The following is a 19,317-nucleotide window of genomic DNA, read 5'->3' on the forward strand; positions in this document are numbered from 1 at the left end:
GCGCGCCGTCGTGCTCGCTGCCCCGCTCGGCCCGGCTCTCGGACCGTCAGCATCCGCGGGGCCGCCGCCCCCCCGCGGCCCACGCGGGACCGCAGCGTGGAAACGCGGTGACGCCTGGAGGCTCCCGGGGCGGCGAGGGCATCCCACGCCCGCCGGGGCCAAGAGTCTTCGACGTCACAAGTAGAGCATGATGATTCAGGGATCAGGGGCGCTAGGAGGAAAAGGCCCCCGGGTCACCTAACCCGCTGTTTTTGTTCTTTCCTTGCGGCCGCCCACAAATTTCGTTTGTGAAATCCTCCTGCTCCATTTTTCCGTACTCTTTTGGGGATTCAGGGTTTTTGACAGACGGGTCGGCAGCTCTGAACATAGACTTCCTGCCAGTGACAATTGGGTTCCACTATTCTAATAGAAATGTCAATTGTGCTGGTTGTTCTCCAAACCAAGGCGGTGTCTCCCGGGCCTTTGCCTTATAAGGTGTGGGCCTAGGGCCACCTTGACAGGAAGCACATCATAGGTAGGGAACCCCTCTCTCTAAAAACCCTTTAAACTGTGGTTTTCAGGATGCCTTAAAAATGGTTTTGAGGGGCACCTGTGTGGCTCAGTTAAGCATCTGACTTCCGCTCAGGCCATGATCTCAGAGTTAGTGGGTTCAAGCCCCCGTGTCCCGGCTCTGTGCTGACAGCTGGGAGCCTGGAGCCTGCTTTGGATTCTATGTCTCCCTGTCTCTCTCTGCCCCTCCCCTGCTCATGCTCTCTCTCTCTCTCTCTCTCTCTCTCTCTCTCTCTCTCAAAGGTAAATAAACATATAACATTTTCTTTAATATTTTTGAATTGGGGGTGGATTCAAAATTTTTAAAAAGCAACATGAAATTTTGAGTAGAAGGTGGCCTGGCAGCTGGCCCAACCGACTGAATGTTGTCTGTGAGTGCATTGGGCCTTCTGCCCTTTCCTTTCACTTCTTGGCACAGCTAGGAAATGATACAGCCCCAAACAGGGTGAACAAAACAGGCTCCTTCTGCAGGCATAACCGGGCCCTTCCACCTGGAGGACCAAGGAGACCAATACTTACATACCTGTAACTCACGCCATGGCTAGAAATTTAGAAGCTCTGTTTTAAAGTTCCAGCTGGCAGGTTTTCTTAACTGTATTTTCCAAAAGCACCCAAGACTGCCTCCTGAGTTGTCAACGCCTGGTCCCCTGTTCCCTGGGCTGTGAGGAACCACCAACACAGGAGCCCAGGGCAACACTCAACTTGTCATAGTCCAGGAAATAGAGCTTACAACTTTCCATCTCCCACACTGAACTCATGTTTCTGCTCCTAGCCTGCTTCTGTGGTCTCTAGCGTGGGACAACTCAAGTTCTTTTGCGGGCCGGATTCTCTAGCTACTATGTTAATAGCTAAGGGCACTATGCTAAGTGCTTTTTGTGTTGTGTTCTTTCTTAAATCAGTCCTGGGGTAGGTGTTATTGTTATTTCCACTTAAAGAGAAATCTGACCCTAAGAGGTTAGGTCATTTACTTAAACATGTAATATGTAGTGAGGCCGAATTTGAACCCAGCAATGTGACTCCCATTCTATTACCTATTGATGTTTTAAATACCTTCCTCAGACTCTAAATTTGAGAAGGATTAAAAGATTTAAGTTTTTTAGAAGTCTTAAAAGTGCAAGGAGAAAATATAAGTGAATTGCTTTTAATCTGAAAGTAAGCTTGGAGCAAAGGGCAAAATTACAAAGGAAAAGTGCCAGACTTGACTATAGAATTTTTAAGTTCTTTCATCAAAAAGACCCATAAAGGTAAAAGACAAGTAAAAACTATCAAAAAATTTGCAGTATGCAGGGCACCTGGGTGGCTCAGTTGGTTAAGCATCTGACTTTTGGTTTCGGCTCCGGTCATGATCTCACCATTAGTGAGTTGGAGCCCCTCATTGGGCTTTGTGCTGACAGCATGGAGCCTGCTTCAGATTCTCTGTCAACCACCAAGCTCAGTACTGAGAAGGATATAAGTTGCTTCAGTGTTTCTAGAGGGCAACTTGGCCGAACCCAGTAAAAGCCTCAAAAAATGTTCACGCCCTTTGCCTCAAAAACTGCATTTCTGGGAATTCATAATACAGGAATTGACAAATGTTTTCTTTAAGAGCCCAGATAGTAAATACTTTAGGCTTTGCAGGCCACATATGTTTCTGTTGCTTCTTTGTGTGTGTGCTTTTGTTTTTAAAACCCTTTAAAAATATGAGAGCTATTAGCTTCAGGGCTGTAGAAAAACAGGCTGTGGACTGAAATTGGCATGAAGGCAGTAATGTGTACAAAGAGTAGACTTCAAGAAAGTTCATCCTAGTGCATTTGGTAATAGCCAAAAAAGAAAGCATGCTAAACGTCTGAGGAGAGAAATTAGTCACAACCAGATATGAGGAAACAAGTATTTTAAAAGTTTTAAATGTTTTAAAAAGTTGCAGAATGATATTTATTGCATGAGATAGTATTTGTGATTTATTACATTAAGAAAAGCATATCTATGTTATCATCTCAAATACGACATAATCATGTGTATGTACGCATAGAAAAAGATCTGGAAGGCTGTAAACACACTGAGATATTGATAGTGGTCTTGGGCTAGAGGTGAGATTGTAGATATTTGGTTTTCTGTTATGTGTGTGCTTCCTGTAGTGAATATGTGTTGCTTTTGTAATAAGCAAAAATATAAGAAACTTTGCTTAGGCAGCAAAAAAGCACTTCAGCTTAGATTTTTGAGAAAATTTCCCCTGAATTCACTCTCCCAGATGGAGTTGTTTGCTGTCTCTTCCATGCTCCTTGAATTCATAACGGTCTTTTGAGTACCATTATTTACTTAATTAGAGAATGGTTAATACCATCATTTACTTAAGCATTCCCCTATTATTGGATCAGGGTTCCCAATATTTCACTATTGTAAGTTTGCCAGTTACTTTCTACCAGCTCTCTGCCAGATCCATTTTCCATCCTTCTCTGCTAAACTCTGTGCCTCTGAAGGCAGAACTTTCAAAAACTATTTTCTCTGGGGTCATTCCAGGTAGGCTTGACCAACGGGTTATACCGACAATAGGTTGGAGGGGGGAAAAGGAGAAAAGTTGGGGTATTTATTCTCACCTCTTTTCCTGGTTTTGATCTCCTCCCCTTACCCCTTCAGTCCTAGCAGTGGTCAGTGGCTTCTTATGTTGTCAGAACCTGGGTAACTCCACATCTCTTACCATCTCCATGTCATGTTATATACCTTTGCCCTACCCTAAACCTAACCCAAAACTTCTAGAAGTAGTCCCTTCAATAAAATCTCTTCTTTTTTTTTCAATATATGAAGTTTATTGTCAAATTGGTTTCCGTACAACACGCAGTGCTCATCCCAAAAGGTGCCCTCCTCAATACCCATCACCCACCCCCCATCAACCCTCAGTTTGTTCTCAGTTAATAAAATCTCTTCTGTTGAAACATCTGAGTGGAAGTTGGTTCTTGTTAGGACAGACTGATATGTTAAAGAACACTGGTGAATATCATAGAACTCCAATCTTTTATTTCTTAAGTGACAGGCCCGGATATTCTCAGATTTTATATCTGAGATTTTGACTATTTACAAGGTAATTATAGAATGATTTCAGGTTTCCTGAAGCAGGAATTTAAATTACCATGGGTCCAGCATTTGGGAATGTAACACTCTGACTATTGTTCTCTACTTCTCCCATAGTTTTTGAGAAATAACACTCCATTGCATTTTATTGAAGAAATCAAAGAGTCCAGTATAGTGGTGTTCTAACTTAATGTTTTCAGTGGAATCTTTAAGAAAATAAGTAATCTATAGGCACATAACATATAAATAAAAGCCACCTGCAGAGTTAAAGGAACCTTCTTCCTTATCTTTGAGGCATACTCTGCCCCTCTCCCCACCATCACAGAACACCAGAGCTCTTTGGAACACAGTTTGAAAACACAGATTTAAAGAGTCCAAGTCTAGAAGATACATCCTTCATAAATTTCCAGTGTCTATTATATTTCTTTAGATTAGATGCCTAGAATTACATAGTCTACAATATGACTACGATATGACAATTGCCCTTCAAAACACTCCTCACTGTCAATGATGTTGCCTATCTCATTACTGTGTTTATTATCAAATACACACTGACAAACAAACAAAAAAACCTTTCCTAATTTCACATCACAGTTTTAGTTGCATTTTTATTACTCCAAGTTCATTTTCCCTCAAATATCTAGCTAACTTTCCTGACATTGTTAGTGAGCAAACATCCCACTAATGTGTAATGATCAATGTATCATACATTAAGCTGTTTTATGCACTAGGCCATATTTCTGAGTCCTCTATTTCCTTTCATTCATCTTCTTTTGAATTATACAGTGCCAGTGGCATAGCTTTTTAATTTCAATAAGGTAACTCTGTGCCCAAATTAGCTTTTTCAAATATTGTAAATATTTTGAAAAATAGTGTAAGTATTCTAAATAAATGCTTTCAGATGAAACTGTTGACTTTTTTCTTGTTATAAAATTAACACATTATGAAGAAAATTTTGTGGAAACTCAAAAAATGTGAAAAAAATATGAAGAAGGAAATAAAACCCACCGCAAATACTGTAACCGTTAGCACTTTAGAGTATAATGTTCCATCTTCTCTCTCTGTATTATTTTTACAAATGTTACTAAACATACTGTTTTGTGAGCTGTTGTTTAATCATCATATATGAGCATTTCACCATATCATTAAATGATTTATATATTTTTTGAAACATGATTTATTTTTTTTAAGGTTTATTTATTTTTGAGAGAGAGAGAGCGAGAGAGAGAGAAAGACAGTGTGAGTGGGGGAGGGGCAGAGAGTGAGGGAGACACAGAATCCAAAGCAGGCTCCAGTCTCTGAGCTGTCAGCACAGAGCCCAATGTGGGGCTTGAACCTACAAACTGTGAGATCATGACCTGAGCTGAAATCGGAAGCTCAACATGACTTTTAATGACACGTTAGCCAAGGGCTCTAGAATCAGGGTCACTAGTGGCAGTGGCAGCAGGCAGTTCTCAGCTTTCTAGACTGAGTCATACCCTTTCCTCCATCATATTAAACTCACTTGAAGTCTCCAGTTGTTCCCTCATAGATCAACATTGCACACCCGCCCCTACCACACCTCATAACCTGAAATCAGCTGCTAGACATGTGAAATTGGTTTTGACTGTAGTTGGCTGGATTTTAATGATTTTTGCAGCATTTGCCACCTGTATATCTTCTGTTAAGTGTATGGAAAGATGACACAACCATAGTATATTAGGTGGTTAACAAATAAGGAAAATGTAGGTTATCCACACAAGGACTAGATTTGAATTAATTGTAAGAGTTTCCTAGCACCATATTGCACAATCTTATGGATTCCTTTTAAATTATTAACTAGTATGAATCATTTATACTTGTCTTAGAAAAGATTGAACAACTCTTGTGAAAACAAAGCAGAGCTGTGATTTCTTTTAAAGATTTGAGGGAGAAATCATTAGCATTTGTGATAGTATATTACAACTTTTTGAGTTGTTCTTTTTTTTTTTTTTTTTTTTATTTATTTTTGGGACAGAGAGAGACAGAGCATGAACGGGGGAGGGGCAGAGAGAGAGGGAGACACAGAATCGGAAACAGGCTCCAGGCTCCGAGCCATCAGCCCAGAGCCTGACGCGGGGCTCGAACTCACGGACCGCGAGATCGTGACCTGGCTGAAGTCGGACGCTCAACCGACTGCGCCACCCAGGCGCCCCTTGAGTTGTTCTTAAGTTACAGTGAAAATTTACTGAACTATATAATCTAGGGGGAATCAGATATAATATTGAGGGCTACAAGTAGCTAAGGTATCGAAAGCAAAGGATAGATTTTTTAGAACAAGTAATGCAGGTATATTTATAGGTGTTTTCCAATTCCTGGGCTTATAGGCTTCTAACAAAATTTTATTGGGTTTATATATTTATCTTTGTTCTATCACACTACACACACACACACACACACACACACACACAATGTATATATGTTAATTTTAATAAAATGGGAATTATATACTTTTTCACTTACTTTTCCATGTTCCTAGAGGTAAAATATAGTAAATGTCAAAGCCTTGAAGTATATGGATCCTTAGGGTCTGATCTCCACTCTGTCTTAATTAACACTGGATTAAATTAAGTTAAACGCTGGAATCTGAGAGCAAAAAGTTTGGGGGAGGGACACTGGATTGCCTTCCCCTGTTGTCATTTGAATATTCCTTACTAAACTGCCCAGCCCAGCCCCTGCTGATTAGTGTAGAGTGTTCTTGTGGTTTAGTACAAAGGTTATCCGCTGGAGCATATTACCAATTGAGTCATTTCCTCCAATTCTTAAACTTTCCTGAATATTTTCTTGTTTACATTAGCTATCCAGAGAAGACCCTAAAATCAACTTATTGTTGGATCCTCCCCGATACTCTTTAGTTTGTAAAATCATTGTATTGCATACCTTGTAATCTCAGAATATTTATATCCTGATTGCTTATTCCTTTGGTGTGTTTTGCTTTGGAATAAGTTGGTGTAGCTTTACAAATTTTTAACAATTTTTACGAATTGTTAACAATTTCGTAATCTATCTTTTGGATATTGCATGACAAGTATGATTATGACATTCATTTCATAGGGAATAGAACATCAAATATCTCTTAATTTCTTAGCTATTCAGTAAGAACTTTAAAAGGCTACTTTAAAATATCTAACACACAGGGGTGCCTGGGTGGCTCAGCCGGTTGAGCATCTGACTTCGGCTCAGGTCACGATCTTGCGGTTCGTGAGTTCGAGCCCCACGTTGGGCTCTGGGCTGATGGCTCAGAGCCTGGAGCCTGCTTCTGATTCTGTGTCTCCCTCTCTCTGCCCCTCCCCCGTTCATGCTCTGTCTCTCTCTGTCCCAAAAATAAATAAACGTTAAAAAGAATTTGTTTAAAACGTCTAACACACAAAATCAAGTTCTTTTCCTAAACTGCACCCATATTATCTCCATTACACATCATGTTACCAAATCATTCTCGTAAAAACTTAAGGCAACAAGAGACTAGAAAGGCAAGAGGAGACAAATAGATCTCTCACATGCTGATTATACTGGGTATTTAATTTGTTAACTAACTTCTTTTTCTGGTATTTAAGTGCCTTTGGAGACACATTTGGGCACATAGGCTGTATTATTACTCCTAATACCTTACAACTTAAAAATAATGCTAGCTTTTAAAATGCTGTCACAGGGGCGCCTGGGTGGCGCAGTCGGTTAAGCGTCCGACTTCAGCCAGGTCACGATCTCACGGTCCGTGAGTTCGAGCCCCGCGTCAGGCTCTGGGCTGATGGCTCGGAGCCTGGAGCCTGTTTCCGATTCTGTGTCTCCCTCTCTCTCTGCCCCTCCCCCGTTCATGCTCTGTCTCTCTCTGTCCCAAAAAATAAATTAAAAACGTTGAAAAAAAATTTTTAAAAATAAAAAATAAAAAAAAAAAATAAAATGCCGTCACAAATATTAAATCTGACCCTAAATGATTATCATAAGTGTTTTTATAGAATGTACTGACACTGGAATATTTGCTTATTGTGACTAATCTCAGGTTTCCACAAAAGAAATGTTATAAATGGAAAGAAAACCTTGGAAAATTAGAAAGAACATACACTCGTCTCCTTCTTTGGTACTTATTTCAGTGTCTTTCTTCATACACATTTCCCCCCTCTTTTTCCACAAGAAAAGTTAAATATATTACCTGACAAATACAGTTACATTTTATGTTGGAAATACTAGTAAATGCAATTCAACAGATGCTTCTGTGAGGACCAATGAATTAAGTGAAAGGTGCAGGCCATTGCTTGACAGGATGAGGAAAAGCAGTGAATTTCCAGTCACCATTCACTTCTCCACACCACTTCTGGCCTCCTGCTCTCCATCTTCTTACATAGTCTTATGTTCTCTGTCAGGGTGGAGGTTCCATCCTTAATACACTCCAGAACCTAGGAAGAGGTCAGCATACAGCAGCAGCTATCTCTAAGTTGTTGCTGTTGAAGTCACAAATTAAAACTTGAAAAAAATCTTTGGCGTTACCATTTACCATAAACCTTTCATTAGCTGAAAATTACTTCCTACTTTATCCACTGTGAATCTTAAAAACACATCCCAAATATTGCTGTCTTGCCTTCCACTATCTTTTTGCTCTAAGTTATTCTTTTGCTCCTAAATATAGGCAGAAATTACACAAATTTCAATTGATTTTACTACTAATGTCATGGGATGAGTTATCTTGGTTTTTTAGTTTGGATTTGGAGGCAAGAGTCTTAAAGGAGGGTTTTTGAGCATTGTAGTTGCATGGAATACCAATAATTATAATTTTCTTTCCTTAGCTCTCAGGGAAAGTGAATATAGTAGTAAGAGCATAGAAAGTCTCACCAACCAAGCACAGCATAAAAGTGACTCTGAAAAGGATTCGAAAACCTTTCTCATATGAGTAGAAAAACATACTATTTCAACATTCATTTGATTTTATTTCTCCTCCCTAAAAGAGATACCAAATATTAAAGCATCTAATAAAGGTATATGCATACTTTAAGACAAACGTTAATCTACTTACATTTTTGTAACTATTATTGCTATGTGTACATACATACAAACAGTTCTAGGGAAACGCGGAAGAGCTTAAAAGCCATAATTATTACAAAAGATCTTCCTGATTACACAGTTCCCTGTGGCACTTGCTAATGTCATAGAATTTGTAATGTAACTTACTGAACTTGGTAGGACAGATCAGTTTACTCATTTACTCATTTGGAGATGTTTTAATAGTCATTTTAAATATGCATTGCTAAACTGAGGTCCTCAAGATTGTGCCTATATAATACACATATTTTTAAATAATGACATTGCATATTAGAAATATGCCAATTATTAGAAATATACAAATAGATTCTGTACTGTTACTATGTATCAAGGCTTATGTTTTTTTGAAGTCTTTACAATGTTAGCATTACATCTTATGATGTGTATGTGTTATGCGTGTGTTTTTAATTATTAGAGATATAATTTGACATGCAATATATCCAAGTCAAGAAATGCATTACAGCTTTTCTTTTTCTTTTCCTTTTTTTTTTTTTTTTTAGTGAAGTGCAATAGTGGAAAAGGGGAAGAGTAGAACAAAGAGATCTGTAACTGACTGTGAACAATCAATTGAGATAACTCACTACCTTTGGACCAGCTGTATTAAAGCTTTTCTAAGAATTTTATTTGGAGAAACTATTTAATGGAAAAAACATAAACCTTTCAATCTTCTTTGATGTGGTACATCACTACCTGGTAGCAACTCCCTAGAATCCAGTGCATCTAGTAAACAGAAAATTTGTCCAAAAACTATTTTCAGAATTACTTATAAAGAAAAAAATATGGTAGATTTTGTGCAGTATTTGTCATTTCCTTAAAACCACTTTTGTGTTTTGTTAATAAAACAACTTTTCTCATGAGAAACAATAGAAAATATAAATAACTACAGAGAAGTACTGAGTTACCCATACTTTTTTTTTTTTTTTTTTTTTGGGACAGAGAGAGACAGAGCATGAACGGGGGAGGGGCAGAGAGAGAGGGAGACACAGAATCGGAAACAGGCTCCAGGCTCTGAGCCGTCAGCCCAGAGCCTGACGCGGGGCTCGAACTCACGGACCGCGAGATCGTGACCTGGCTGAAGTCGGACGCTTAACCGACTGCGCCACCCAGGCGCCCCATCCCATACTTTCACCACCACCTACCTGTTGTTAACATTTGGGGTAGATATTCTTCTAGAATGTTTTTGTGCACATTTTTTTTCTAACAGAAACCATTTTTGTTTTAAAATTTTTCTATTTTATTAATGCTCCTATTTTTATCAGTTGCTATTTGAATGATAACTCTGGGCATGGATACTGGTTGATGATCTGGGAAATAAGTCACCCTTCCCTGCCAAACCCAGTTAATCTTGGAAGCCATGGACATCCCCAGTATCCAAATAGATGATGAGACCCCATGGCCCCTTGATCCAAGGTCTCACATTCATGAGCTAATCAGATTGCTCTGCTGAGTTCAGATAATGAGAAACAGATTGGCTAGTTAGCAAACATGGCAAAAGCAAAAAGAGTATGTAAATAAATAACTATTTAAAAGCCAAATTGTGGGATGATGTCATGAAGTACAGTTGGGATCAGACAAGCCAGGGCAAATCAAAACTTCTTGCAAGTCAAGCAAGTATGAAAGCGCAGAAAAGATATGGGGAGGAGTGTGGGGAGCCAGACGTGTTCTCTTTGACCCACTGGCCGTACTTCAAAGTGATACTGACGGAACTAAAATCTGATAATGTCGTATTTCTGCTTACATACTCTTTAAAGGTGGCTTCATGGGCTCTTTGTGATCTGATCCCACCCTACCTCTCTAGTGCCACCATCAGAATCTGCAGTTGTATGCTTTGCTCTATCTGTGCCGAGTTTCCCTATGTCTAAAACAGTCACTTCTTCTGAGAAGCCTTCTCTGATTTCTGGTTTATGACAGGTGGCCTTACTAGGTGCTTCCATAGTACCCTTTAACCTCCAAGGCTGCAGAGCCCAACTCCTCACATAGTACCTGGATTATAATAGGCCTTCAAATTGACTAGACAAAGCACCAGGAGAGAAGCAGACATCTCACAAGTTTGCACGACATTGCGTGTGGCCAAGAAAAGAGGGAGAGAGAAGAAAAGGCACCCAGATGTGGTGCTACTTGAGATTTTTTTGGATCCAGTTTTGGCATATGTGATCTTTTCAATAACTGCACTACTATGCACGTAGTCCGGTCCTGTTCGTTGGTTTGCACACAGTGATTAGCACAAACATACAAAAGGGCAAGGGTGATATTCAAAATATTGAACAGCTGTGGTATACTGCAGTGCTGTGAGTGCAACGTTGGGGTTAGCCCGCAGCAGGCAGTCTCGACCAAGGCAGCAGCATGCCTTCAGGTACACAGCACTATTGCCAGAAGTGTTATCTTCCATAAAAGGGCTTGGCCTACTATGAGCACATGGCATTGTGGTCTAGTGTAGACAGCTGTGGCCTGCTGGTTGGCAGGTACCAGGTTGGTCTTCTCAGTAGTGCCCACCTGGGGTCCTTGGGGCCAGATTGACCGGATTAGCTGACATGGACAGTGGGTACTTATTAACTGGCTTGGAAGCATTTCGATGTCTTAACAACCATGTAGCCATACTGATGTTATTTACTGAATATTAGCCTTACAGAAGGGCTTATTTAACTTGCACTGGGCGCTGAGCAAGAGGAAAAGGAAGGGATCAGATTTCATTACTGGACTTTGGGCTTGCCCAGAACTCTGGGGTCTATAAGGTTACTCATCCATGACTTTAGTACAAAGGAGAAAACGATAAATGCCTTAAAAGAAGAGCTGTTGGGTCACAGGTCCAACAGTATCCCATACTGCTCACCTAGTTATATATAAGAAAGGATAACGTCCTTTTTGGGACCAATAAGTTGAGATTAACATTGTCATTGGATCAAGGTCTGTTTTCTGCACTGCTTGTTGGTAACAATTGAGCAATGTCTTACTTTTTGGCCTCCACTGTATGACCCAATTCCTTTTGTTTGGGAAGACACCTGGGACTCTGTGCATGTAGTCTATGTTGTATGCATCCTGTGGTTGGTGCTGGCCAAAGGGGTACACTGAGACCACTACACTTACAGCTTTAGGTGGGGACCAATGAGATAATTCTAGGTCAGGCTTTTTCCCTGGAGCTTGGCATAAAACAAAAGAAAACAAAACAAAAACAACAGCAACAAAAACACACACACGCACACAAACAAAAAGATTGGGTCAAAACACTATTCCCACAAAAGGCCACTTTGCAAAATTTTGGGAAATTCAGGTATGAAAGGAAGGTGAAATGAGTGGGTTTCAGCACTCTTTCAAGAAGACTGATTGAAGGGAGTGGAGGGTTGAGCCTTAAGACTTCCTACCCAACTCATGGGCAAGGGAGCAGGGTAGAACTGACCAGGTAGCACAGCCTCAGGCTGGTTAGAGTGAAGAAAAGGCACAACCGCTGAGGCTTTTCCAGAAGTGGGTTATTGGGACAGCTAGTGTAAGCAGCTCACTTCTGGCACTGAAGAGATCCTTGTTTGGTGGTGGAGCTTAGGGGTAGGAGGTGGGGCTAGGTGTGCTGAGGGACCTCTACCCAACTGTGGTGATCTTTTGGCAAGCTTTTCAGAGCCTTTCATTGATTACCAATCACTTTCTAACAGGGAAGAGCACTAGGGAGTCACTTCCCTGCCATCCAGTCCTGGTGTTGGCTCCTGGATAATCTTTCACATGTTGTGCGTACTTAATTCAAGGGGCATTTGTGTTTTGACAAAAAATTTTTACAACTTATTTTCCATACCAATGCCAGGTTTACACTGATTAAGATTCACACAGTTATTTGTATGCAAAATCTTTCCTAATTAGTTAATTAGTATATCAAATCTGTATGCCTGTTTATCATGTTCCCAGCACTAGGTTTTTGAAAAATTCAGACAACATATAAGATATAGTTTCTATCCTCAAGGAATGTATAATTCAAGAGAGAAGATTAGCATTCAACAAACAATTAAGCAAGAAATGAGTGATGAACTAGGATGCTGATGAGAAGTATAATTCAAATGCAGGGAAAAAGAATCTGGTACAGGTTAGAATAAGAGACTGTTGCAGGAAAATGAGACTCAAGACAGGCCCTCAGGATGGAAAAATTTTAGAAGAGGATGAAAGAAGAACAGCTTTCCTGACATAAGAAATCACCTGAACCAAGGAACAGAGGCAGGACATGAACATTAGGTACTCAGGGACATCCAGGAGTGATGTGTGACAGGAATGAGGGCCGGTACATGGGAAATAAGTTTGGGTAGGTAAGGTAGAGCCCTATTTCTGTCACCTCAAAAGTCAGTCAGTTTGAACTCGACATTACAGACCACTGCTGTTCAATAATAATGCCACGTATGTAATTTAAAACTTTCTATGTCACACTAAAAAAATAAAAAGAAACAACTGAAAATAATCATATATTTTCCCTAACCCAATATATCCAAAATATTACCGTTTTAACATGTAATCAATATTAAAAAAATTTTACACTGCTTCAGTTGTTAAATTTAAATTAAAGACAAATTCATTTCCTCACTTGCACAAGCCACATTTCAAACGCCCAATAGCCACACGTGTCTAGTATTGGGCAACATAGCTATAGACAATTGCGAGATTATTTAGCAGCTGAATAATAAGCCAAAGTTGAATAGTATCTTGGGAGAATTTGTTGTCAAAGAAATGCAGAGTGCATTGAAGGGTGCGATGATTGCGGGTGAAGAGAGAAGTTAGATTTGGAATGAGTTATATGTGGGTGCTGAAATGGTTGTCATGGGACAGGGCAAGAGGATAGGGCAAATCTGAGAGATGCTTCAAAGAAATAATTGGTGTGCCTTGATGACTGACTGGTAATGAGAAAAGAAAAAAAATAATTCATGAGTGGTAGCCAGCCTCCACACAGCCCTCAGTGATCCTTGCCTCCAGGTGTGGTATGTGTGACCAATAGAATAAGGCCACAGTGATGGTACTTCACTTTCAAGATTAGATTATAAAAGATACTCTGGCTTCTGTTTTGGTGGTTCTCTGTCTTGGCTCACTTACTCTGGAGAAATGGAGCTGCTATGCTGTGAGCAGCTCCATGGAAAGGCCTATGTAGCAAGGAACTGAAGCTTGACAATGAGCCCATAAGTGAGTTTGGAAGGGGGTCCTCCTGCCCCAAATGAGCATTCAAATGGCTGTAGTCCTAGCAAACACTGTGACTGCAACCTCAGGAGAGACTCTGAGCCAGAACTACCTCTCAGCCTCTCTCTAATTCCTAAACCTCAGAATCTGAGAGAGATAATAAATATTTGTTATTTTAAGCTGCTAAATTTGGGGGCAAATTGTAACAGCAACACACAATGATTGCATCAAGCAGTAAGAAAAAGATAACTTCATTTAAAATAGGCAAGAGGGGGGCCCCAGGGTGGCTCAGTCGGTTAAGCATCCGACTTCGGCTCAGGTCATGATCTCGCGGTCCGTGAGTTCGAGCCCCGCGTCGGGCTCTGGGCTGACAGCTCAGAGCCTGGAGCCTGTTTCAGATTCCGTGTCTCCCTCTCTCTCTGACCCTCCACCGTTCATGATCTGTTTCTCCCTGTCTCAAAAATAAATAAACATTAAAAAAAAAATTTTAAATAGGCAAGAGACTTGAACAGCCACTTTACAAAAGAAGACAGGCAAAGAAAAAAAGTGCTCAATTATTATTAGACACCAGGGAAATGCAAATCGAAACCACGATGAGATAACACTACCCACACATCAGTAGGGTAAAAATAAAGACTGAAAGCATAAAATGTTGATGAGGATGTGGAGCAACCAGAATTCTTTTAAAATTAAAATATAATTCATGTACCAATCAGTTCACCCATTTAAAGTATACAGTTTAATGGCTTTTAGTATAGTTCACCCATCACCACAATACATTTTAAAGTATTTTTATTACTCCAAAGAAACCCAATACCTCTTAGCTGTCACCCTTCCTGAACTCTAGTCTACTTTTTGTCTCTGTACATTTGCTTATTCTGGACACTCATGTTAATGAAATCACACAATATTTGGTCTTCATACTTGGTTTCTTTCACTTAACATAGTGTTTTCAAGGTTCATCTATGTTGTAGCATGTAGCAGTACTTCATTTTTTTAATAGCCAAATAATATTTCATTATATGAATATATCACTTTTGTAACCCATCAGTTGATACATACTTAAATTGTTTCTACTTTTTGGTTATTATGAGTAGTTATAAACATTTGTGTGGACTATACTTTCATTTCTTTGGGGTATATACATAGGAGTGGAATTACTAGGTCTTATGGTGGTCTATATTTAACCAATCGAGGGATTCCCAAATTTTTTCAAAATGGCCATATAATTTTACATTCCCACCATCAGTATATGAAGATTATTATTTCTCTATATCTTCATCAACACTTATTATTGTTTGTCTTTTTGATTATAACCATCTTAGTGAGTATCAAGTCATATCTCATTGTGGTTTTGATTTGTACTTTCTTGATGGCTAATTATGTTGAGTATCTTTTCATAAGATTATTTATCATTTGTAGATCTTCTTTGGAGAGCTGTCTATTCAGATCCCTTGCTCATTTTTAAATAGAAGGATCTGTGTCTTTTTAAAATTAAGTTGTAATAGTTCTTTACATGTTCTAGGTACAAAATCTTTATCAAATATTACATTTGCAAAATTTTTTTCCTATTCTGTGGGTTTTCTGCAACCAGAATTCTTTTTTTTTTTTTTTTTTAAGATTTATTTTTAGAGAGAGAGAGTGCAAGTGGGGGAGAAAGAGAGAGAGAGAATCTTAAGCAGGTTCCATGCTCACCACTGAGCCCAATGTGGGGCTTGATTGCATGACTCTGGGATCATGACCTGAGCCAAAATCAAGAGTGGGATGCTCAACAGACTGAGCTACCAAGGTGCCCCTAGAAAGAATACTTAATCCAAAATGATATGAACACTTTTGAAAAACATCTTGGGTTACATAATTTGCCCAAGGTCACTAAACTCTTAGCATGCTAGGGACAAGATAGGACTGACTACATTAATTTCTAGGATCTGCCTGTAGCAGAATGAAAATGTGGTGCACCTTGTTAAAAACTTGTTAAAAATAGAACATTAAACCAAATGCAGAGGCTTTCTAAGCATGAGGCCTTGTGAGACACAGGCTATGTGCACATGAAGCTAAGGGAACAGGGAAGATTATATAATCTTGGGCTGTTTAACAGGAAAGCCCATGTTCTTTCCAATAAATCGCACTGGGTTGAGGGATTCATTCATTTTTTTGTGCACACTGAATGAGACTTTTTGTGCACACTGAATGATGGCAATGTCAGATGGTGATATCAAATATCGATGTCCCATAGCTGTTTAAAAACTGAATTGCAGGTCAGAAGTTCCTTCTGTGATGTCTGTCTTTTGTTCAGTGGGCATTCAGTACATATACTTGATCTAAGTTAGAAAAGTAACTTTTGACCAAAGTCTTGACAGTATCTTCTTAAATGTTAATTTGCTAGGATTAACTCTTTTAACTTCCCTCCCTCTGAAATGGTTCACTGAATTCCTTTTTTCTGACAAATGTGCCAATGCTTTAGCGGTGATGAAATGTTTGCTGCTGGACATCTGGGTGTATTGGGATACAGAAGAACATTCTTCTGAATCAACAGTGGATCCTAATGGATAAGGTAAATCTTGAGTAATTTTGAGTATACTTTGAGTAATACTTCCAGTATTTTGAGTAAGCTACGTTCTGAATAGAATTAGGCTTTCGTTGGTAACAGTTAACTTTCAGTTTTGTTGGTGAAGACGTATCTAGCACCTCTTAATGGGACAGATTTTTGCCTGCTATTGAAGAGGAGTAGGGGATCAATAATTTTTCCAAAAAACTTGAAATATACCAATCCTAATGTAAAAGAAGTTCTGCTGTGGTAAGGTTAGGCTTAAACTACATCAGTGTCCTATTATCAAGCGTATTTCATCTGATCCTCAAAGGAGAGAATACTAAGCTTATATTTTTAGTTAAAAAAAATCTTCAAATTCAAGCAAAGTCTTTCATGTCAATCTCCGCTAGGCAAACGGCGCCGATGAAGCCCAGCCCAAGAGGGCCTCCAGTGAGCCACTTCTCTTTGCCCAGTCAGCGGGCGTCAGCGGGCGTCAGCACTCGTCCGCTCCTCCAGCGCTGCCGGATCTCGCCTTCCGCCTTCGCCTAGGCCCCGCCCCCTAACCAAGCCCCGCCCCGTCCGCTTCTTCCGCTCTCCACCCATTTCCTCCCGCAGGGGTTTTCGCCCTGCCCCTCAGCGCCCTCCGGTAGCGGAAAATCCCGCAGTGGGCCTCTCTGGCCGCCTGGAGGACTTGTCATCTGTGTCTGGAGGCGCCCGGCCGCGGCGGCGGCGGCGGCGGTGGGCGGGTCTGAAGTGCGGCGCGACGAGCCACTCTTGTGCGCCTGCTCTGACTACTTTAAGTTTGTGGGTGTCTTCGCCATGAGGCTGCCAGAGGTGTGGAGTTTCATGTGCAGGTGAGTGAGCTAGCGAGCTGCCAGCGCAGGCTCCTGGGCTGCGCTCGCCGAGGTGGCAGAGGGTTGCAGGTGGTGACTGCCTGGCCTCGAAATTTGTAGTCACTTTTGGAGGCCTAGCTCTTAGATCTGAGCCCGGGCCCCTTTCTGTATGTCGCTCTTACTGTGTTTAGGCGCCTTCTTCGCATCACCTTCGTTTTCTGCTATTCTGGTTCGTATTCAGCCTTGACCTTGTGGTGTCTCCGCATTGGGTGGGGACCCCCAAATGTGGGGCAACGATCAGGTGGAAGGGGCGGGAGGTGTAGGAATTCACCTGAGGCAGAACAAAGAAGATAGAAGTTTATTGACTATATCGTAAGGGAGCCGCGAGCAGGACTGCATGCAAGAGGCTGCACGGAGGCTGTGAATGGGCCTGTTTTTAAAGGGGAAGGTTGATGAGGTGTGGCCACGTATGGAATTTATTTCTTGGCTGCTGTGCCTAGTGGTAAGTAGCTCATTGTCAGTTAGGGCCACTAAATATCTCGAGGTGGGTCGCCTGATGGGCCGATATGTATTCTACATTCCGTTGCTCAAGCCTGTGTGCCTAAAAGCGGTCTCCACAGGGCACACACAACTTTCTTTACTTTTGACCCCCATTTCTTTCCTTTCTTCAAAGCTGAGTATAGTTTGGGGGACACGCGGGGTTTCAACTCGGAGGATTTTCGTGCCGTGTTTTGTGCAGCTAACAAACGCGCCTGCTTTGGCAGCTGTTACACCTGTGGACGTGGTGTGCCTTTCTCGTTCAGTTCTGTTGGCTGACTCCAGCGTTAATACAGGTGTACGGAGGGGCGCCTGGGTGGCTCAGTTGGTTAAGCGTCCGACTTCAGCTCAGGTCACGATCTCACGGTCCGTGAGTTCGAGCCCCGTGTCGGGCTCTGGGCTGATGGCTCAGAGCCTGGAGCCTGCTTCCGATTCTGTGTCTCCCTCTCTCTCTGCCCCTCCCCTGTTCATGCTCTGTCTCTCTCTGTCTCAAAAAAAAAAAAAAAAAAAAGTTAAAAAAAAAAATACAGGTGTACGGAACATCCAGGTTAGTGTTGTGGACACGTATTGTGGTTTGATGGAGTATGTGTGCGAACTTGGTGTTCAGCTTTTGAAAGTGCTGCTGAATGCAGCTTGAGCTCGGTTAAGGAAATCTAGTCGTAATGAGTTTAGGAAGTTAGGCTGCATCAGTCTTGAGGCTTACTGCCTGCCTCTGTGCATTCTGGTAGCAGCTGTGACCACTTCAAAGGAGAGCCATCTTATTTACTCCATAACTTCAATTGCTGGGTTCTTTAGCTTTTGAGTTTGCCTTGGGGGAAAGGGATGGGAGCATTTCTTTGGTTTAAGAACAGTGGTTACTGCTTTGGGGGAAGATGTCTGGTTGTTTAACATTGTATTCACAGACCTGGATCTCAATGAAAGAAAAGTGGAAGAGTTTCTTTTTTGTTTTGTTTTGTGTTTTTACTTAAGTAATCTGTACCCCCCCCCCCCCCCAACCCATGTGGGGCTCAAGCTCACAACCTTGAGATCAAGAGTTTCATGCCTTTCTGGGGTACCGGCATGGCTCAGTCGGTTAAGTGTCGGACTTCGGCTGAGGTCATGATCTCCAGATCTCCAGGTTCCTGAGTTCGAGCCCCATGTGTGGCTGGCTCTGTGCTGACAACTCAGAGCCTGGAGCCTGCTTCAGATTGTCTTCCTCTGCCCCTCTCCACTCACCACCACCCCCCCCCCCCGCCCCCATCCAAATAAACATTAAAAAAAGAAGAAGAAGAAGAAGAGTTGCATGCTCTTCCGACTAAGTGAGCCAGGTGCCCAGCAATGTGAATGCTTTTTTTTTTTTTTTTTTTTTAACGTTTATTTATTTTTGAGACAGAGAGAGACAGAGCATGAACAGGGGAGGGGCAGAGAGAGAGAGGGAGACAGAGAATCAGAAGCAGGCTCCAGGCTCTGAGCCATCAGCCCAGAGCCTGACGTGGGGCTCAAACTCACGGACCATGAGATCGTGACCTGAGCTGAAGTCGGACGCTTAACCGACTGAGCCACCCAGGCGCCCCATCTTTTTTTTTTTTTTAATAGCATTTTATTTTTTAAAGTAGGCTCCATGCCCAGTGTGAGATCTCAAACTCACAACCCTAAGAT

The 19,317-nt window shown here is 41.2% G+C and overlaps 1 protein-coding gene across 1 annotated transcript in view; it reads left to right on the plus strand.

Annotated features, from left to right (window-relative positions):
- HIBCH (3-hydroxyisobutyryl-CoA hydrolase) overlaps positions 1-19,317 on the plus strand; it is a 122,182-nt gene that overhangs the window by 840 nt on the left and 102,025 nt on the right.

Source organism: Neofelis nebulosa, chromosome 2, assembly GCF_028018385.1.
Source record: "Neofelis nebulosa isolate mNeoNeb1 chromosome 2, mNeoNeb1.pri, whole genome shotgun sequence".
Classification (NCBI taxonomy): domain Eukaryota; kingdom Metazoa; phylum Chordata; class Mammalia; order Carnivora; family Felidae; genus Neofelis; species Neofelis nebulosa.